The sequence below is a fragment of the Hippopotamus amphibius genome, chromosome 7 (assembly GCF_030028045.1).
Source record: "Hippopotamus amphibius kiboko isolate mHipAmp2 chromosome 7, mHipAmp2.hap2, whole genome shotgun sequence".
Taxonomy (NCBI): domain Eukaryota; kingdom Metazoa; phylum Chordata; class Mammalia; order Artiodactyla; family Hippopotamidae; genus Hippopotamus; species Hippopotamus amphibius.
Genome location: NC_080192.1, coordinates 127011870 through 127035167, shown reverse-complemented (window position 1 = coordinate 127035167; position 23298 = coordinate 127011870). Strand labels below are relative to the sequence as shown.

Genomic DNA, 23298 nt, shown 5'->3' with positions numbered 1-23298 from the left:
TAGCAACTTCCCACTAGCTATCTATTTTACAGTTGGTAGTGTATGTATGTCTGTGTTACTCTCTCACTTCGTCTCAGCTTCCGCTTCGCCCACACCCCCCCAACCTCGTGTCCTCCAGTCCATTCTCTGCATCTGCATCCTTATTCTTGTCTTGTGACTGGGTTTATCAGTACCATTTTTTTCTCAGATTCCATATATATGAGTTAGCATAGAATATTTGTTTTTCTCTTTCTGCCTTACTTCACTCTGTATGACAGACTCCAGGTCTATCCACCTCATTACATATAGCTCCATTTCATTCCTTTTTATGGCTGAGTAATATTCCATTGTATATATCTGCCACATCTTGTTTATCCATTCATCTGTTGATGGGCATTTAGGTTTGCTTCCATGTCCTAGCTACTGTAAACAGTGCTGCAATGAACATTATGGTACATGTTTCTTTTTGGATTATGGTTTTCTCTGGGTATATGCCCAGGAGTGGGATTACTGGATCATATGGTAGTTCTATTTGTAGTTTTTTAAGGAACCTCCAAACTGTTTTCCATAGTGGCTGTACCAACTTATATTTCCACCAACAGTGCAGGAGAGTTCCCTTTTCTCCACACCCTTTCCAACATTTATTGTTTCTAGATGTTTTGATGATGGCCATTCTGATCGGTGTGAGGTGATACCTCATTGTGGCTTTGACTTGCATTTCTCTGATGATTAGTGATGTTGAGCATCTTTTCATGTGTTTGTTGGCCATCTGTATGTCTTCTTTGGAGAAATGTCTATTTAGGTCTTCTGCCCATTTGTGGATTGGGTTATTTGCTTTTTTGGTATTAAGCTGCATGAGCTGCTTGTATATTTTGGAGGTTAATCCTTTGTCCGTTGTTTCATAGGCAACTATTTTTTCCCATTCTGAGGGTTGCCTTCTAGTCTTTTTTTTTTTTTAATTTTATTTATTTATTTATTATTTTTTGGGGGGTACACCAAGTTCAGTCAACTTTTTTTTTTATTTTTTATTTTTTTGGGGGTACAGCAAGTTCAATCATCTGTTTTTATACACATATCCCCATATTCCCTCCCTTCCTTGACTCCCCGACCCCCTCGGGTCCCCCCCACCCTCCCCGCCCCAGTCCTCTAAGGCATCTTCCATCCTCAAGTTGGACTCCCTTTGTTATACAACTTCCCACTGACTATCTGTTTTACAGTTGGTAGTATATATATGTCTGTGCTACTCTCTCGCTTTGTCTCAGCTTCCCCTTCGCCCCCTGCCCCCTCCCAAACCTCGAGTTCTCCAGTCCATTCTCTGTATCTGCGTCCTTGTTCTTGTCACTGAGTTCATCAGTACCATTTTTAGATTTCATATGTGTGAGTTAGCATACAATATTTGTCTTTCTCTTTCTGACTTACTTCACTCTGTATGACAGACTGTAGTTCTATCCACCTCATTGCATATAGCTCCATCTCATCCCTTTTTATAGCTGAGTAATATTCCATTGTATATATATGCCACATCTTCTTTATCCATTCATTTGTTGATGGGCATTTAGGTTGCTTCCATGTCCTGGCTATTGTAAATAGTGCTGCAATAAATATTATGGTACAAGTTTCTTTTGGGATTATGGTTTTCTTTGGGTATATGCCCAGTAGTGGGATTACTGGATCATATGGTAGTTCTATTTGTAGTTTTTTAAGGAACCTCCAAACTGTTTTCCATAGTGGCTGTACCAACTTATATTTCCACCAACAGTGCAGGAGAGTTCCCTTTTCTCCACACCCTTTCCAACATTTATTGTTTCCAGATTTTGTGATGATGGCCATTCTGACTGGTGTGAGGTGATACCTCATTGTGGCTTTGACTTGCATTTCTCTGATGATTAGTGATGTTGAGCATCTTTTCATGTGTTTATTGGCCATCTGTATGTCTTCTTTGGAGAAATGTCTATTTAGGTCTTCTGCCCATTTGTGGATTGGGTTATTTGCTTTTTTGGTATTAAGCTGCATGAGCTGCTTGTATATTTTGGAAGTTAATCCTTTGTCCGTTGTTTCATAGGCAATTATTTTTTCCCATTCTGAGGGTTGCCTTTTAGTCTTGTTTGTGGTTTCTCTTGCTGTGCAAAAGCTTTTAAGTTTCATGAGGTCCCATTTGTTTATTCTTGATTTTATTTCCATGATTCTAGGAGGTGGGTCAAAAAGGATCTTGCTTTGTTGTATGTCATAGAGTGTTCTGCCTATGTTTTCCTCTAAAAGTTTTATAGTGTCTGGCCTTACATGTAGGTCTTTAATCCATTTGGAGTTTATTTTTGTGTATGGTGTTCAGAAGTGTTCTAATTTCATTCTTTTATATATTGCTGTGCAGTTTTCCCAGCACCACTTATTGGAGAGGCTGTCTTTTTTCCATTGTATATTCTTGCCTCCTTTGTCAAAGATAAGGTCCCCCTATGTGCTTGGGTTTACCTCTGAGTCCTCTATTCTGTTCCATTGATCTACCTTTCTATGTTTGTGCCAGTAACATACTGTCTTGATCACTGTAGCCTTGTAGTATAGTTTGAAGTCAGGAAGCCCGATTCCACCAATTCCATCTTTCCTTCTCAAGATTGCTTTTGCTATTCGGGGTCTTTTGCGTTTCCATACAAATCATAAGATTTCTTGTTCTAGTTCTGTGAAAAATGCCACTGGTAATTTGATAGGGATTGCACTGAATCTGTAAATTGCTTTGGGTAGTACAGTCATCTTCACAATGTTGACTCTTCCAATCCAAGAACATGGTATGTCTCTCCATCTGTTTGTATCATCTTTGATTTCTTTCATCAATGTCTTATAGTTTTCTGCATATAGGTCTTTTGCCTCCTTATGCAGGTTTATTCCTAGGTATTTTATTCTTCTTGCTGCAGTGGTGAATGGGAGAGTTTCCTTAATTGCTCTTTCTGCTCTTTCGTTTACTTAACATCTTTGAACTTGTTTTTCTCATCCGTAAAATAGGGGTAATAATTCCTATTTCATAGTGTTGTTTTGAGGATTATATTAAATACTGTTCATAAAGCATTAATTGCAGTACCTGGCACTATAGCAAGTAGTAGCGCTGAGTGTTATTATTATTGATCTAGTTTACAGGAGAAGGATGAGTGACTGAGTGAGTGGGTGAATGGCTAGTAGGACAAGTTGGGGCAGAAAAGGAGAGGACGAGTAAACAAGTGAGCAAATACTGGTTCTGGAGCAGCCACTCAGTACATACGTAAGGAGTTACGAAGGTCTTTTGGTGATAAGAAAAGGGAGTTAATCAATAAAACAATCACAAGATGTGAGTAATAAGAATATATCAGTTAAGCTTCAGCCAAGAATTTGCCAGCTCAGAAAAGCAATGTTGCCAGCATCCACATTATTTTTCTTTGAAGTGACTGCCCCTAGTTTGCAAGCAAACTTGCTAATAAAATATTTCTTACCTAAAAGTCAAAGATATGAGGGGAAAAATTATTAGTGAAGGGTGTATTTTAAAAGTGATTTCCTATTTCTAAAATTTATCTTTCTACAATCCCCCTCTTCTTATGTTAAGAACTGGCCACAGCTTACTTTTTCAGATCAGTTTCCTGTCATTTCCCCTCCTGTAGCCTGTCCTTCAGCCGGACCCCATCCCTTGAAGTTTTCTTAATTCACGTGTACTGTCTTGCCTTTGTGCCTTTGCTAAAGCTGTTACCTTCATGTAAAATGCCCTTCTCCAATGCCCTCTTTGTGTTGAAATGTTACACATTTTCTAAGGCCTTAGTCAGATGCTGTCTACCACCCATTTTCCCTGGGCACAATTAGTCTAGCCTTACCCTGAGTTCTTATAACAATTTATATCACTCTTATACTCTGCCCACTGTAGATTTTAGTAAGTGGTGTGCTTTTTTTTTTTTCATCTTTTAACTATATTGCAAGCAACTCAAGGGCAAGGAAAAAGTCTTTTCCTTCCTTTAATGCTTTTATAAATGCAATACACACTAAATAGTAGCAAATAATAGTAAATAATTGGCAGTGTTCTAGATCAGTAAGTAATTCTCACAAGTAAATGTGAAAATGCTGCCCTGAGAGTTTGTACAATTTTCCTGGTTAATACAAGTTCACTTCATAGAACTGCATTTGTAATACCAAAGAAAATGACCAGAAGTTCTCGTGTCCTTCAGTAGAAGTTGTAAAAATGAGGTTTTAGAGAAAGGTTAAAATGGAAAGTGGTCAAATTGTGGTATGACCTTCTAAGGGCTTACATAGTTGCTAAAGTTATGAATATCTTTGGTTAACTCTTGCAGAGTTCAGAGCATAGAAAAGAAATAATGTCATTTCATTAAGGCCAAGGTCATAGGATAGATTTTAGGAACTGAGTGAAGAGAGGTTGGTACTACCGTTGATATTGTGTTAAGCTTTCATTTGTTTTCTGTGTTTCATGCAATGCTGTCAACTTTGAACTATCGAGGCATTGATTATAGAGTCAGACTTGGAGAGTTCTTTCAGGAGTCATGGGAAAAGCATCCCACATGGACCTGCCCAAAGCCAATGCCAGACGCTTGGCCTAGCTGAGGCTTGTACTCTTTTTGGCTTCTGCTGTGGCTCTCTCTAGGAACTCCCAAGCCCATGCAGTGCATTTGACAGGCAGAGGCCCAGGAGACCATAGCCTGATCCACATTAGGTAAAAATTGTCAAGAAAAGACTCTCCATGGGCATGGAAAGATATCTTGCGCCTGGGAGATACCCTATTTTAGTCTGGCTGATACATCTCTGCCCCAGCTTGTCTGTGCAGTAGGCAGAGGTACTATGCTCACATTAACTAGTCTCAGAAATAGGAGAAGGCTACTTTGGGGTCTTGTCATCACATGTAAGAAGAGAGATCAATTTACTGTACCCTGAAGATTTCTAGGGACATGGATACCAACTGCCCCCAAATTAGAGAGTCCCAGAAAAGGGAACATCTGTCAGAGACATTGGGTAGAAAACTCCCAAGTGTATTATGATTTATGAAGCTCTGCAATGCAATCTCACTTCAGAAGTCTGTCCTAGGATTGTTGTCTGGTGTTTCTGGCAGCTCTGGAAAGCATGACTGACTGGACACCTTTATAGAGTTTAGATGCATGTTATTTCCTGGTCTCCTGCTGTGTACATATATGGCTTGCAGAGCAAACACTTCTGAGAACTTTGTGGTGTTCTCCAATAAGGGACATTTATGAAATACACATGCTTTAGGGTCCATACATTTGTTTTCCAAGAAACCAAAACCAGTCAGTTGAATTAGACACTAAGTACTATTCATTAAAAAAAAAAAGTTAGTGGTAAAGTATGCCAAAAAAGCTAGTGGTCAGTTATGCAAATTAAATTTTAGTTGAATAATAGGTGAGTGGGGGGGAAAAAAACTAGATTCCAAACCAGTTGCCTTTTTTCCCTGGCAGAAAAGCTGAAATCCTAGGGTTACGTCATGAGAGCTGGCACTAAACCTGCTCTACCTTCCCCTCCTCCCCAGACTGTTGGCAGTTCCGGTGGTGACACCAGAGGTTAAGTGGGCAGCAGAGGCTGCACAGTTCTCTTCCCCAGAAGGTGTGGGTCCTTTCCTTGGCTTGAGCCAGTTTGTGGGAGTGGTTTGAAGAAAACTAGCTTGCCACTCCCTGTGCTGTTCCCACTCTGCGCATAAAAAGAGGACTTCAGCCCCTGAGGCGGACCAGGTGGCATCTTTCACAAGTGCAGAATTTGTTTTTAGAACTTTGTGTTGTCGAGTTACAGTCCCACCTTGGAAGTAAATACTGAAAGCTTACGAACCCACAAATGCTCACGATGAGTGAGGCCTGTGGGCCTGCAGTATCCACGCATTCATTCTTTCAGGCAACAAAAACGCAGTGAAAAGTGACCAAGTGTAAGGCCCTTTGCTAGCGGCTTCAGAGGATATCAAGAAAAATGAGATATGGCTTTTACGCCCTTAGTTTGCTTATAGTCAGTAAAGGAGATAAGAACAGATATGGCAAGTTCCAACTCATATGTAGAAAAAGCACGATGAGACTTGGCATTAGAAGCCCTCTGTTCCTCCACTTGTGAGCTGGCAATCTTCCTCAATATACTCAACTTTTTTGAGCCTCATCTCCTCTTCCGTAAAGGGGGAATAAATCTTAAGCTTCAGTTTCGTCCACTCCAAGGGGGGATATGTGTGAAAGTGCCTACTGTAGTGTTTGACTTACGGTTGATGTTCAGTTAGTGTGCTTCTTGAGTTGTATAAACACCTAAGAAAAGACATTAACTACTGAAAGACTTCAGGGGAACAGGAGGAGATCACATTTGCAATCAACTTGGTGAGGAGGGGACTTTGGAAAACTTTGGGAAGTGTGGCTCTTTCAATGCAATGTGGCTTTTCTAGAGAGTAAATGTGTAATACTATAACAACAAAAATGTACTTGTTTAGTGCTTTTAAGTGTTCAAATTGCTTTAAGATTTACCATCCCATCTGATCTTCATGATAATATTCCTAGCATAAGTTTTTTTTTAATTGAAATATAGTTCATTTACAATGTGTTAATTTCTGCTGTACAGCAAAGTGATTCTGTTTTGTATATACATTCTTTTTTTAATATTCCTTTCCATTTTGATTTATAACAGGATATTGAATAGTCCTCTGTGCTGTACATTAGGACCTTATTTTTCATCCATTCCATATATAATAGCTTGCATCTGCTAACCCTAGCCTCCCACTCCATCCCTCTCCCAACCCCCTCCCCTTTGGCAACTACAGGTATTCTCTATGTCCGTGAGTCTGTCTCTGTTTCATAGATAGGTTCATTTGTGTCATATTTTAGATTCCACATGTAAGTGATATCATATGGTATTTGTCTTTCTCTTTCTGATTTGCTTCACTTAGTATGATCATCTCTAAGACCATCCATGTAGTTCCAAATGGCATTATTTCATTCTTTTTTATGGCTGACTAATATTCCATTGTATACATGTACCACACCTTCTTTATCTGTTCATCTGTCAGTGGACATTTACGTTGTTCCCATGTCTTGGCTATTGTGAGTAGTCTAGCATGAGTTTTATAATACATCTTTTTCCCTCTAAAACCTGGAATTAGACCCTTCCTAGCATCCTTCACTGCCTTTACTTCCTTTTCCAACCTATTAAATTATGCTAAATTATGTTTCTGTGATTCCACCCCTAGGCCTCTTTCATGCTGTTACCCCTTTGTGGATGACCCCCAAATCCCCATTGCTAATCCCAGCTTTTCTCCGTTTACAGATCTGCTTTTCTCCGTTTACAGATCTGCTTTTCTAGCCACTTAGTGGATATATCTGTCTCTGTGTTCTGTTGACACCTTAAATTCAAAGTCTCTGAAACCAAACGCATCATTCCTCCAGTAGATGAGTGTTTCTACTTCACAACCTTCCTTCTGTTCATGGCACTCTCATGGTCTTTGATATCCAGGTGCTGTATCTCAAGGGCAATGGGCTCATTGTTTTGTACTAGTTTCCCTTTCTCCATAATATTTATGTTTTTGTCATTCTTCCTGTCATGTCAGTTCAATCCTTCAATTGTCACGTCTCCTCATGGCCTTGTAACTTTTCCTTCTATTTTAGTTTATTTAGCACAAAACTCTCATTATCTTCTTGAAGTAAATTCCGGTCATATAACGTCCTTTCCTTGCTTTACACCACCTATGCCTCCCTGTTACCAACTGGCTTAAGCACAGTTCTCTCATCATCCAAAGTATGCTCTGCTTTAATCCCAGCTGGCCTCTCTACCCTGATCTGGCTTCTCTATATTTCCTGTTGTTCAGCTAAACTGGTTTTTTTGTGTGTGATTTCCTGTGAAACACTGTAATTTTTTCATTGTCGTACCTTTGCTTGGACGGCTTCTTATACTAGAACATTGAATTTATTTCCCTCTTCCATAGGGTCTGTCCTCTTAGATCTTCTCCATCACCACCTCCTCTTGGAACTTTTCTGACCACGACCACCTGCCTCTCCTGCGTGACTGCACTCTTCCCTCCTGTGTTGGTACCTCTATTGTCACGTTGTTTCCCTGGACTGTAAACTCCATAAGGCTGGGCTTCTTTTTCCAGCAGTTGAGGGTTGATGAGCCACAGCCAACCTCCTGGCAAGCGGGCCCTACCCTCAGGCTCCACGTGAGCTCAGCCACCGTCCGCACCGATTGGACTCCCTGGTAGGGCAGAAAGCTTTGAACCTGTTGGATTGCTGTGCCTGCAAAGGCAAGTGGTATCCATCGTTGTTTCTTGTTTCTGTGCTTTGTGGCTAGCCAGCAGTCTTGTTTCCCTAGTGAGCCCTGGCCTTGTTTCTGAGAGGTGGAGCTTTATTTTGTAGAAGTGGCTTATCAGCTGAATCCTGGAAGTGGTACACATTCTTTTGATCTCGTGTGACCTGTCGTCTACTCCTGTTGTGGCCTCTCCAGCCTCTCTTTCCCTGCCTTTACCCCACAGTGTGCGTGGCCACAGACATGGTCACTTGGAACATTGGATAGCCTGCAATCCACAAAGACCGGGATGACCTGAAATTCGACTAAAGGGCCTAGAGAAAGGCCGTGGGGAGAACTAAATATTAAAATCATACTTAGAATTATGGGTGAAATTTAATGAGATTATGGATATTCAGATAAATCAGATAAAATAACTTTGTAAAAGCAATGAGCAAATTCAGTATTTTGTGATTTTTATTTAAATGTAATACCGAATGCAACATCTTAAGAAGACGAACTTTCATTTTAGATTCTCAGAAGATTTTTTAGAATAATTAGAGAAATTGTTTGACTAAACACAGATTTAAAAGAAAAGTAAATCTTGCTCCTTTTTTTAAACCTGTAACTGGTGGCTCAAGAAATGAGACCCCAAATCTCTTAGGGTGATTTTATGTCAGGATTTAAGTAATAGAACACCATAGTAAACATGGTTTAATTTAGCATTACTTATGTTTGCTTGAGTCACTGAGATAATCCTATAATAAATACTGTGCTCCTGGAGGTTTTTGTTTTTTTGTTTTTTGTTTCCTTTGATAAATATATAGTCCTGAGTATGCTAAGACAACCAGCTGTCAGGAGAAGTTGTGTATTTGGTTTTAGTAGAGCGAACTATGTTAGCCTCTAGGGACTTGAGATATTCGTTTTACTAGTCTGGGAGCAGGGCCAGAAGGGTTCTTCGTGACTTAGAATGGAATTCTGAAGAGTAAGTTCAGCAAGTTTTCATTAGCAGTTTGGCCTTTTGTCTTGCCTGTGCCTCCCAAAAGATCAAGAGCTCAGCCTGCACTTTGAAACATTATAAAAAAGAACCAGAACTGAATTTAGTTAGGGGAGAAAAATCAATCAGCCCCCAAATACCATATTTTTGGAAACATTCTGGTGCAGAACTCCCACCTCCCCAGCCGCGGAAGTTAATGACAGATTAATGTTTTTATCTAGCTTTCTTTTTAGGCAGACAATAGGCATTTAGAAAGAAGATGTATATAAGTCTGGGGTAACAAATCTCACTGGTACATGTTTCTTAAACTTGTTTGACCCTTAAGCTCTGTCTTAGATTTATTTTGTGTCTGAGCAGCTCTGTGCCTTGTTTCTTTTAAATGCTGTTCTCTTTACAGCAAGATGATTAGCTTAAAACTATAAGATATAATGTGTCCTTATGTAAAAGCTGAGACCTGGTACCTTTCCACTAAACATCTCAGGGATTTTGTGCAGAAGTTTTTCTGTAGGGAAGATGAGAAGTTTGTAATTTTCAATTTAACAGTATATCTCAACAGTGAAGCTCTGAGCACTGATCATTACATGCAGTCAGTGTTCATTTATATTTATTTACAAGCAGGAAAATATTCCTCAGTGGCAGCTCTGAGATGTATAGATGCAAGAAGTTCAAATACAGCTCTGAGAATAACATACCTGCCCCTGAAGCCAATTCATAAACTTCCTTTAAGGACCCTTGTTCTAGATTTCATTTCTGCATTATTAATTGCCTTCTCCAGTATCTCATGCTGGAACAATCACTGAAGCTTCAAATTTAATATCTGAAGTGTAAACTAACATCTAACATTGCCCATCTCCTCTTCCTCACAATCTGCTCTTATCCTATGTTCTTGTTTTCAGTAATGACTTTACTATCCTTCTACTGACCGCAGCCATGAAATCTAGGCATCCTGTTTTTGACCTTCCTCCCAGCGTTGTTTCCCATGTCTAAACAACTGCCAGTTGATGTTGCCTCTATGGTGTCTCTCATGTTCATCTTCTCACCCTCCCCCCAGCCCTATTTTAAGCCTCTGTGTTCGTAACTCTTTGCAGACGAGTCTTTCAAAAGCAGAGCTCCATCCGTGTCACTGCCTTGCTTAAACACTCAATGTCTCTTTACTGAACAGGCAAGAAAACTGCCTGCTGCCTTGTCCTGTCTGAGGAGCTCAGCACTCCCCTCACTCCCAGCCCCTTGGGTACCACATAACCCAGACACTGGAACCAGGGACAGGTACTTCTGGGGATTCTCCTTAATTTTTTTTTATAAGTGTAGCTGCATTTGTTTAAAACTTTTTATCTAACATTTTTTAGGTGTGTTTTAGCAAGAGGACTCTTGAGGTTATCCAGTTGGCCATATTGCCAAGATGTTCTTCTCCCTTGTGTCTTGATTGTTCTAGTTTCCACAAGGTTGACTGTGATTGTAGATGTGCTCTGAATGATATTCCAGTGATATTCTGCTGTGCAGCTGTTGAAACTCTTCCCTGTTCTTCTTTACTTCTTGTGGTTAGTAAACCTCTTGTCTTTTTAGATAACTTAGCTGAGCTGTTGTCATTTCTCAACCAGGCTATTGAGATGCTCTTCTAAGTGGTCCCCTGCACCCACTCTTTCCCCATTTCCATCTGGTTGCCATGCTGCAGGCAAAGTGAGCTTTCTAGAGCAAGTCTGCTCTCATCATTCTTTTGCTTAAGAGCCAAGTTCATCCCCTTTCCTCATAAGTGATCACTCACCAGCTTTATCCAACTCGTTGCTTTTCCCTGTATCTCCCAGGTATATTCCTTTTTTTAACTACCTAATTTAATTTATCCTCAGGTTCTAATATTTTTTCTTCATACTGTCTTGAAGTTTGAACTCCTCCAAGTCTGTTTATTCCTATCCTGTTGTTTCAGTTACCTTTCCCTTTAATGCTTTTTGTCAAATGCTGGGTGGAAGTAGAAACCAGTGTGTAAAAAAGGTGGCATAAAAGCATGAAAAAAGATGGTCATCAGTGCTATGAGGTACTCATCCCCATCCCTTCCAAGTGTGAGGACCTATTTTTAATGTCAAAACCTTTTACATGAGTGTGGAAGGAAGGCTTGACTGCAAGAAGTCAGCACAGGAGAAATTTTTTTAGGATGATGGAACTGTTCTGTATCAGGATTTTGTTGGTGGGTATACAACTCTGCACATTTGTTAAAACTCATAGAACTGTGCATCACAAAGAGTGACTTTTAGTGTGGGTAAAAAATAAACTTAAAAAACATTTCACAGACCTATGCAGACAGAGATAGTACTTTTAGCATTTCATGTTAATAAGTGATGAATTAAATGCCTTTTAAATGAACTTACAGTTTATTAATCACAACAGGTTGTATATATATATATATATTTGAAAAATGGATACATATAAACGCTTGTATGTGCTATATGTTTGTGGGTATATACGTATCTATATGCGTGTAGGTGTGTGTATACATACATATGCATATTTTTATACATGTGATATTCACACACACACACACACACACACACACACACACACACACACACAGCATTTGTTTGGTCTTCATATGCTTGGTGTCCAATAAATTAGTAAAGCCGTAAGTCTAAGGCCCCACATAGTGTGATGAAGCCAACAGATTGGGAACATTTGCTATAAGGGATGTATAACGAATGGCCATTTTTCTAAGAATTCTGTTGTTCGTATTTATTGATATTTGCTTCAGTAAGAGCATATTTTAACTTCTTTCTTGCTCTCAAAGTAGCTAACATAATCACTGTGTTAGGAAGCAGTTTTTAACCTTACTGTTTTGGCTCACAGTGGAATGACAGATTCACGAAGACACTGCCACGTGTACTCCTCTCTGCCCAACACAAACACGTAGGTTTCTTAATTTAGCTCACGATGGAGCAGAGGAACTCCGTAAGCAAGATCCAGCATACTGAGCCCTGACACTTGGGAGCATTCCTCTTGTATTTGGACCTTGACCTCCATGAAACTCATGTGGTTCACAGCACTTCTTTCCCAGGGCTTCTAGCTCTCAGATGTTTCACTGGTTCTCATGTTTTTCAGTTATGTTTCTATCTCCATGATCTGTGAAATGATCTATTTACATTAATACAATATCTTTCACTTAGTTTTCAGATCAGAGTGTGAATGTGGATGGGGGATAAGTCAGTTGGGTTTTAAAAATAAAGTCATTCTACCTTGTCTTCTCCCTAAAAATGTGTATGGTTTGTTATATCCACACGTGGTTTCAAAGGGTAATTATTTAGTACCAAAGAGTAATGACATGGTTCTTGATAACAAGTGTTTGGCATGAATAGGTAATGACTAAGGCTGTTAGTATGTGAAATTTATATATAAAGTGGAACCTCTTATACTGTTGTTGGAGGAAAGGTCTAACACCAATGTTGTCAAATTTTACTGTGTGACCTTTTATTAAAGAGCATGTAATTTGATCCTGGTATGTCTGATTTTGAGTCTCATAATACAGGAGTAATAATTATATTGGACTTCTTCTGTACTTGTTAAAATTCAGACATGCTGTCTTTCACTAGCAGCGCTAATGACTTTAATGAATGTAGAAGCCTTTGGTTTAAAGCAAAACAAATGATGAGTTAACATAATATTGTAATTAGGACCATAACAGGGAATGGACATCCTGTCTGTGAACATTATCTTTTATAGACATCTTCAACAAAATAGAGGTCATTCTTGAAAAGGACTAAAATCTGTTACCTTGCCAAATTTCAGCAAAACCAAACCATTAATTTAAAGAAGTTATGTATCAGTGGAAAATTTATTTTACCAACAATTCCTTTTTTTTTTTCTCCTACATGCAAAGAGCTTTCCCCTCCCACTTTTTAATCCCTCCCCTCCCTACTCCACCCAAATCTTTAAAAAGGATGATGTAAGATTGGGTTGTTTTGTGCCAGGTTCTCATCCTGGAGCACATTTTTTATAGCTCTGTTTCTCTGAGAAAAGTTTATGACCAAATGGTGATAACACTTCCACGTTTCCATTTCCTCCTCTGACCTAGTGCTTTTTTCCTGACTTCAATTTTGTCAGAGTTTGACATGACCAATAGAATATGTGTGCTAAAGCCAAAGAAAATTATTTTGAAAGCTTTTGAGAATTTATTAATTATACTATCATATATGATTCCTTGGGGGGAGACAGATTATAGAGTATATTATTATTTTTAAATTGTAGGTTTTTCTGTTCATACCCTTCAAAATATTTGTTTGGAGGTATCATTTGCTTTGGTGATTGGTTTTTGTTATTTCTACTCTGTTAGTGACTGTTCATTTACTTTTTGTACACTCTTTCTTAAGGATGGAAACTTGGCCCACTTTGTTCTCGGTCAGTGGGAAATTTAACATTAAGGGTCCAAGTGGTAGAAACAACTGAAATGGTCTTCAGTAGGGAAATGACTTACAATACTTTGACATAGAATGAAGCAGTAAAGAACTAGGTAGATTTCTATGTACTCACATGGAAAGTTTTCAGTTGGAAAAAAAAAGAGCAAATATCAGAAAGATGAACAGAATCGTACATTTTTATGTTTTAAAAAAAAAACTAGAGTCTCCACCCGGGCTCCGCCATGTTGGGACTTGTAAGTTGTGTGGCTGGTGCCTCAGCCTCTGGGGCCTTGCGGGGACTCAGCCATTCAGCGCCGCTACCCCAAGTCCAGCTCTTGCTACGGGCCGCTCCAGCAGCGCTCCAGCCCGCCAGAGACTATGCTGCTCAAACATCTCCATCACCAAAGGCAGGTGCTGCCACTGGGCGCACTATGGCGGTTGTTGGTGCTGTGGTGGACATCCAGTTTGATGAGGGACTGCCACCCATTCTAAATGCCCTGGAAGTGCAAGGCAGGGAGACCAGGCTGGTTTTGGAGGTGGCCCAGCATTTGGGTGAGAGCACAATTAGGACCATTGCCATGGATGGTACAGAAGGCTTGGTTAGAGGCCAGAAAGTCTTGGATTCTGGTGCACCAACCAAAATTCCAGTTGTCCCTGAGACCTTGAGTAGAATCATGAACGTCATTGGAGAACCTATTGATGAGAGAGGTCCCATCAAAACCAAATAATTTGCTGCTATTCATGCTGAGTGAGAGAGTAGCATAGACATATATATACTACCAACTGTAAGATAGATAGCTAGTGGGAAGTTGCTGTATAACAAAGGGAGATCAGCTCCACGATGGGTGAGGCCTTAGAGGGCCGGGACAGGGAGAGCGGGAGGGAGTCACGGGAGGGAGGGGATATGGGGATATATGTATAAACACAGCTGATTCACTTTGGTGTACCTCAAAAGCTGGTACAAGAGTGTAAAGCAATTATATTCCAATAAAGAGCTTTAAAAAAAAAAAACTAAACATCAAAATCATAGCATATATTCTCTGCAAGTGAGTATGTGTGTACGTGAGTGTATATATATGTACTAGACACTAATGACAGGTGATACTTAATGAGTATTTATGTCACATGTTTATAGTACGCTATACACATTAACTCATTCAGTCCTCACAACAACCTGATAAAGTTGGTTACTACTTTTGTCCCCATCTTATAGAAGATGAAACTGGAATTCAAAGAGGGTCAGAACCTTGCCTGAGTCACCTACCTGGAGAGTGGTGGTACAAGAGTTTGAGTCTAGGCAGTTTGACTCTAACAGGAGTGAGGGTAGAGATCAAAGGGAACTTTAGACTGTTGGTAATGCTTTAATTTTCTTCAGGGTGAGTCTACGCATTTCAATTATGAAATTAAAATTAATTTGTGAAAAATTGAAAAGAATCAGATTGGAAGAAATTTACCATATATTTGATGATTTATGTACTTTTTGGTGGAGGCGGTGTTCTGTATATAATAAATGCTATTTTTTGGGGCTCTGAACATTTGGTACTTGTCTGAAGTACTTTTCTTAACCCCTCTCATGTACTACAGAGCTTCTCACCCTTAGCACTATTGACATTTGGGGCTGGATAATTCTTTTTTGTGAAGGTCTTTCCTGTTCAATGAAAGATGTTTAGCAGTATCCCTGATCTCTACACAGTCAGTGTCAGTAGCACCCACCAATCCCCCAGTCATGACATCAGCAATTTCTATAGTGTCCCCTGGGTGAGGCATGGTGGGGAATGCAAAATCACTCCCAGCTGAGACTCACCAGGCTACTCTCATCCTTCAGGAACCTTTAAGAGGCTGTTAGTACCTGTGCCAAGCTTTAGAAATATCTTTCATTTACAATGTTGAGTTGTTTTCCTTTAGTATATATAAAGGTTGTGTTACCTAGGTCATGCATAGCAATTAGAAACTGGAATAAACTCTTGGACCCTGTAGTACTCTCCAGTTATTACCCTATTTCTGTCTTATTCACAGCCTCTACTATTTACATACCCTGTGTGCTGTACAGCCAGCTTGCTTTTAGAGTCTCTCCAATTCACTATTTGTCAACCTCCTATCTTCCAGTAATCTCAGCAGGAAAGGCCACAGCTTTCTACTTGGTACCGTATTTAAAGTGTGTTTCTCCATTTGCAGCTTTGATCTTTTTCCCACTTTCCATTCCACAGACAGATATTTCCTAGTCCGTCTTCAGTTTCCTCACAGACTTTGTTGATCAGAGCAGTTTTGCATGTTTACACTTCTGGGCTGGTTTTTTATAGCCTTTTGGGAAGGGTCCCCCAACATTTTAGTTCCAAGGATTAACACAGCTCAAAGACCAACAGGGCACAAAGTCCAGTTCTGCCTTTTGCCTAAATTCTCAGTTCTCGGGAGATAAATGTAGTTGAGCCAAAAGCAGAATCTTCCCGTCTGCTCTCCAGAGCTACTTTCCCTCTCTCTTGGCCCACCTACCCCTCCCACTGGGATTAAGTCTCTAGTGAAATATAAAGGCAGGCACTGGTTAAGAGCACTGCTTTGAGATAAAACAGATTTGGGTTTGCGGCCTGACTGCAACTCTCTGGTTTTGTGAATTAGTGTAAAGTACTTCTCTGTAACTCGGTTTCTTCATCTCTAATCCTCGGGGAATTTTTGTCAGGATTGAATGAGAGAATATGTAAAAGGGTGTAGCATAGTGCCTGGCATGTTGTGAACACCGGATACCTAGTAAGTTGCTGTTTTATTGTTACTCTCATCTCACTCAACATCATCTTCTCCTCTTCCTCTGAAATGTTTGGAGACCCCAATTTTTAAAATTCCACTCCAGATACTGTCCACCAGGACCATAGATAATATCAGTCTCCTGAATTCATTTAGGGAAAGCTAGTGGAAAATATAAGAGTAGACATGAGAATGTCGTAGTAACTATGACAACCATTACCATCAGTGGGCCAACTTAGACTGCTGACAATGACCCTGGAGGCTGCTCAGCCTCTGAGATCTTAAGGCCCAACTGGGCTTTTGATTGGAACTAGAAGGCCTGGGACGTCTTCAGCTCTCTAGTGAATCCATTATGATCCTGGCTTGGGTCTTAATCTTTTTTTTTTTTTTTTAAGCTCTTTATTGGAATATAATTGCTTTACACTCTTGTACCAGCTTTTGAGGTACACCAAAGTGAATCAGCTGTGTTTATACATATATCCCCATATCCCCTCCCTCCCGTGACTCCCTCCCGCTCTCCCTGTCCCGGCCCTCTAAGGCCTCACCCATCGTGGAGCTGATCTCCCTTTGTTATACAGCAACTTCCCACTAGCTATCTATCTTACAGTTGGTAGTATATATATGTCTATGCTACTCTCTCACTTCGTCCCAGCTTCCCCTTTGCCCCCTGCTGTCCTAACCCTGTGTCCTCCAGTCCATTCTCTGCATCTGCATCCTTATTCTTGCCCTGTCACTGGGTTCATCAGTACCATTTTTGTTTTTTTGATTCCATATATATGAGTTAGTATACAGTATTTGTTTTTCTCTTTCTGCCTTACTTCACTCTGTATGACAGGCTCTAGGTCTATCCACCTCATTACATATAGCTCCATTTCATTCCTTTTTATGGCTGAGTAATATTCCATTGTATGTATCTGCCACATCTTGTTTATCCATTCATCTGTTGATGGGCATTTAGGTTTGCTTCCATGTCCTAGCTACTGTAAATAGTGCCAAAATGAACATCATGGTACATGTTTCTTTTTGGATTCTGGTTTTCTCTGGGTATATGCCCAGGTTTTCTCTGGGTATATGCCCATATACTGGGTCATATGGTAGTTCTATTTGTAGTTTTTTAAGGAACCTCCAAACTGTTTTCCATAGTGGCTGTACCAACTTATATTCCCACCAACAGTGCAGGAGGGTTCCCTTTTCTCCACACCCTCTCCGACATTTATTATTTCTAGATGTTTTGATGATGGCCATTCTGACTGGTGTGAGGTGATACCTCATTGTGGCTCTGACTTGCATTTCTCTAATGATTAGTGATGTTGAGCATCTTTTCATGTGTTTGTTGGCCATGTGCATGTCTTCTTTGGAGAAATGTCTATTTAGGTCTTCTGCCCATTTGTGGATTGTGTTATTTTCTTTTTTGGTATTAAGCTGCATGAGCTGCTTGTATATTTTGGAGATGAATCCTTTGTCCGTTGCTTCGTTGGCAATTATTTTCTCCCATTCTGAGGGTTGTCTTCTTGTCTTGTTTATGGTTCCTTTCGCTGTGCAAAAGCTTTTAAAGTTTCATGAGGTCCCATTTGTTTATTCTTGATTATATTTCCGTTATTCTAGGAGGTGGGTCAGAAAGGATGTTGCTTTGATGTATGTCATAGAGTGTTCTGCCTATGTCTTCCTCTAGGAGTTTTATAGTGTCTGGCCTTACATGTAGGTCTTTAATCCATTTGGAGTTTATTTTTGTGTATGGTGTTCAGAAGTGTTCTATTTTCATTCTTTTACATGTTGCTGTCCAATTTTCTGGCTTGGGTCTTAATCTTAAGAACTCTTATCTGCATCAAATTTCCAGCATTTCTAGGAATTTTAAGAAAAGTCAGTATGGGCTTTTCAGTTCAGTCCAGATTTAAAGGTGCTCAGGGTTCCCAAAGGGAGCCTTAGAACTAAGGAAGTCTTCCCATGTCAGCAGACTGTCTTGGCCCTGACAGTTGCAGAACAAAGTAGGACTGGTGGATCTGCCCATCATTTGGAGCGTTTCTGGAGATCTGAAAGGAGGATTTGCACATAATCACTGTTCTTCTGCATAATCTCTATTGCTTGCATACCAGACAACTAGAAGGTTTCAGTTAGTTGCAGAGTGAAGAGAGGGCCTATATAGACCCTAACCTTGGGCTGAAGAGTTCTGAACTCAAAGATTACAGTAGGCCCCAGGACAGCTTTATCATACCAAGCCTGGCATGGAGTCTTTACCCCCACCTGTCCTTTTTGTAGCCCTGTCCTTTCTTAGAAATTAGAGTTGCCTCCTTCTTCATTTTAACAAGTCATCTTTAACTTCCTTTTACGTCATTTGCTTACATTCACATCTCCGAGAAATGTAACACCCTCATCAAACAGATTAAGAACTTTTAAAATATTATTTAGATTTTTTGCCCCCTGCCTTTTTAAAGAAGAAAAGGCAAGTGGTAAGAAAACATTAAAAATTGATCATTTTTCCCATTAGGAAATTCTTTTGGTAACGTGACACATTTTCTAACGTGGATGTTACACTCGTTTTGCTATGTGGTCCTGTCCTGTGCAGAGCAGGACATTTTGCATCCTTAGCCCTACCTGCTGCACAGATAACCCCTCAGATACTGAGGCCACTTAATATGTCCCCATACATTTCCATGTGCCCCCTAAGGGGGTGTTGTCACCCCAGTTGAGAAGGAAAGTAATAACCTTTTTCCTTTGAGTTCCAGATTGTAAAATGAACACTGTGTTCAACTGCGTGTTTGAGAATCTTATTCCTATTCTTAGCAGAGATTTCCAGGAGTCCCAGAAGTACTTTACTCTTATTCTGTGGTTGTCTGGCCTGTTACTTTCAGATCAGGATCTCATCTCTTGGGACATAGCATCCTCAGAGACAATGTCACATAGCTCAGGGTGGCAAATTTTATGTTTGGCTTTCCCCTTCCCTCATACGTGCCCTTCGAATCGGGCTGCACAGAGACATTTGCTTTGGTGCCACAGTCAGGTTGTCATGAGTGGCTTTTAAGCTTACTAATTTTTCAAGTGTGGGCAGCCCCCCACTAATAAGTTACATTTCAGATTGTACGCGTATGTTGATTATTTGGACTCTGGGACATGTTTTACCATGGAAACCGTTCAGTGCATAGTTAGGTTACCAAGGAAACCGGATGTACTCAAGCCATAGTGCCTGCCATGTATAGCGCCACATTTTGAGGGGTAGAACCCAATCCCTTTTCTTCCTTTTCAGTGTCTGTCACTTGTGTAGCTCGCCTTGCTGGGCGAGGGATGGGAGCCAGCAGTGATCTGGTCACAGCAGATTGGGCAGGCTCAGCCTGGCCAGTAGAAGTCCGTATACCAGGAGGCCTGCAAACAAAGCGTGGGCATGTCTTCTCTGTACAGAGTGTAAATGCGGGGCACACAGCAGCTGAGCTGTCACTCCGTTCTGGATTATCTGGAACAGTGGTTAGTGACTCTCCCTTATTGTTTGTGAAATCCCCTCCACATCCCAGAGCTGGGAGAACTGGAGCCAGAGTGAATGCAGAGCCATGGGAATACTTTCCTTCTTCCTTACGTTATCAAGTGTCCTTGCAATAAATGACTGTCTCTGTAAGTTGTCCGTGTGAACCCTGTTTAACCCAGAGAAAGCCAGCCAGCTCAAACCAGACCGGGAGCCTGTCCACAAAAGCTTACACCCCACAATCCAGGTTCTTGAGTATTAACCACATTTCCCTGTCATTTGTCACTTATTACAGTAAAGACAGGAACTGAGTGACCTTTAGGCCAATTGTATTGTTCTAAAGACAGGAATGGTAAGAGTATTATTGTTGTCGTGTTTTTATTGCCTCTTTTGAAATTTAGCTGCATCTGGCTTACATGTTTATGGTGCCTGTTTATCACCTGCCCTTGTTCCCTGGCGTGGTGGGTCACAGTCAGCCTGCCAAGCCGTGGGTACATAGTGCTCAGCCCTTCCATGTTACTTCCTTGGCATCTTCATTTGGTGTCTTCTAGTCAGGGCAATGGCTGCCATCCTCCTGTCTTGTCATCACCCTCTGGGGCTTCCTTATTTTAGTGTTTTATTTCCTATCTTTGTATGCTGGCTTAGTAACAACATTTTCACTTTTCGTGTATATTGCACTTCCGACTTTAGAAGTGTATTCTCCACTGTTATCTTTGCAGGCTAGATAGGACAGGTATGGCCATCTCCGTTTTCCAGAGTTAAAATCACTACTCAGATACCTTAAGGGATTTGCCCAACTCTCACACCCTCTCCCGGCAGGCCTGGAGCTAGAACCGGGCCTCCTGGAGCCCAGGCTTCTCATGCTCTTCCCACTACGGCACACTGAGTGCCTGTCACTGTCACTACTTCCGGTAGCTCTGCTTATTCCTTGCTGTTTTCCTTCTTTGGATCTTTACTTCAGCTCTAACCATCCCTAGTAGAGAACTAAGCATCCTTCTCTAGCTGCTCTAGTCAAAGTTCTTGGCACTTTGGCCCTGGCATACCTCTTACTTCAGCAAATTGGCACCCTAGGACAGGCTCCTGCCATAGCATATTTATTAGTGAATTGGTACCTTTGCATATTTTATAAAGTGAATTAATGCCTTCAGGTATTCATCTTGATGGTTAATCATCATATTTTTGTTTTATATGGTGTCTTTTTTCATCAGAAGCATATATTATCTTCCATTATGTAGGGGAGGTTAACTAGTTAAATTATTTGTCTAAAATCTTAGAAATAAGAGCAGAGGAGGTGAGAAGGGAACTCATTTCTTGGAGGAGCTCATGTGAACCAGACACTGAACTAGGAGTTTTAAATACATGATCTCATTTCGTCCTTGCAAAAGCCCTGTAATGTTTTATATTTTACAGGTGAAGAAATAGTAGGTCAGACAAGCTAAGTAACTTACACTGCAAGGAAAAAGTAGACGGAATATTAAAACCTAGCCTTCTCTCTTCTGGGGCTCATGTTCTGTCTGCTCTCCCACGTACCTTCCTCTTGGGCAAAGGGCGCTGTTTGCAGGGCTTATAGTAACAAACAAAAGAATGCCTTGAACATGGGGTGACACAGTGGGGAAGGAGGGAAGCTGCAGGACAGCTATTTCTTTTTCCTGGCAACCCCCAGAAAGAAGCGAACTCACTCCTTTCTCCTTCCTTTAAAGATTATGGATCTATTGACAAATGCTCTGATGTATGTTTGAGCTTGTCACTTAGTTGAACTAAGGTAAACTAACCAAGAGCAATGTGTCAGTGTTTTAGTAGCTGTTCAAGGAGGGCCCATTCAAAGACATCACTCATGCTGAGCAGTTAGAAAGCTGCTTAGGAAGAGCACTGTTTGTCTCTTAGAAAGGCTGTGAGATCTGGGGAAAGAGGACTAGCCCGGAAGGTGGGAATACCATGTTGTAGCCGTGTGACCCTAGGTTAGTAAGTCACCTCACCTGGCTGGGTTCCAGTTCCCTTACCTGTAAAACATGGGAACTGAACTGGATGCCCTCCCAGTAACTGCGGTTTTATTATCATAAAAACTTCTTTATTGTATTGGTAGGGAAAGAATCTTTAGAAAACAAGACTGTGAGAATCATGAAAACCTCTTGCTACTCAATGTCCTTGCCAATTACAGAGTTTTTTCTTAATAGTGTTAATAGCTCCCAGGGGTCTGACTCCTCTGAAGAAAATAGAGCGACACAGGAGGTAGTGCTCCAATCAAACTTGTGGGTGGGATAGTTATTGATGAGTGAATGACTGGGGAATGGTGTTTAAAGATACCTGTGATTTGGGGTTTTGCTTTGTAGCAAACATATCTGAGATTTAAAATTTCTCTTGGACACTGTGTTTGCAGCTCTTCTCGTTGACTCCAGATGACTTGTGATGCCTTGTTTATGCCTGCATGGTCCAGGCAGATCTGCTGCTCTTGAGGTTTGGAATGACTGAGAAGGGAGGATGATGGCGTTCTTTTTCACTAGACAGTCAGATTTTTCTACAATAATTTTTAAATAGTGAGCTAAAATTAATAGCTAATTACTAACACATATAACAAATATGAAGAAAAGTATAATTTAGAGCAAGATAGTTAAAAATACTTTTGTACAGTTTGGTCTCTTCCTTAATAAACTAAAAATTTTAACATTTGCTGTTTAAACTACCTCTGGCTTTCCCTAAGTAGAAAATTCAGTTCAGATCCTTTCTTGGAGAGGAGAACTTACAGAGCTTTCTTGAGACATCATACCCCTTTTGGTGTGAGTGGTCTTCCTCACTTCTTGCAAACATGAATATTTACCAGGGGGTGGGCGGGTTTGCATGGCATGTGGACCAGATTATTGACACAGCACCATAAGTGAGAGATAACCTAATCCTTCCAGGCGCTGTTTTTATTTTAAAGGAATAATTTTTAAAGGAGTGAATCTATCATATTGGAAAATGTAAATTGACTGGGTAGTTATGTTTTCCTGAGGTGTTTTGGCTCAGAAACGGCCCACAGCATCACTCTTCTGCATGCTCAAAAAGCCACGCTCACATTTAGTAACATGTCTCTTAAAGGTTTAAAACTCTTGCTTTAAAAAATTAAGAATGAAGATCCACGAACCCTAAAAACCTTGGACCTCAGCCCTCTGCCCTGGCAATCCTAGAACCACCAAGTCATATGCAACAGGGCTTTGGAGCTTTCTTGCTGTGTTTCAAATGCTTTCCCGGGTCAGGCTTTCAGGACCCCTGCTATACATTGGGCAGCTTCTCAGCTCTGGCCAGTGGCTTCAATACAGCTTTGATTTCTTTCTAGGCCAGTCCTTCCCCAGGGAAGAGGTGCCTCAACTTCAGGGGATCTTCCCTCTTCCCCAAGACTATTGTGGGCCTTTTTTTTTTTTTTTTGGTTTTGGTGAGGAGAGAGGGGACATTGCCGGAGCTGAGTGGTAAGAAGGAGCTGGGAGGCTTCCTTGCTTTACAGTGAAGGTGTTGGAGGTGAGTGGTTGGGAACGCAGGACTGGGGACGGGAAGAATTGGAGAAAACCAATTGGAAAGAG

At 40.6% G+C, this 23298-nt stretch overlaps 1 protein-coding gene across 3 annotated transcripts in view; it reads left to right on the top strand.

Annotated features, from left to right (window-relative positions):
- Positions 1–23298, top strand: part of BABAM2 (BRISC and BRCA1 A complex member 2) — a 407317-nt gene that overhangs the window by 217783 nt on the left and 166236 nt on the right. The window lies entirely within an intron of this gene.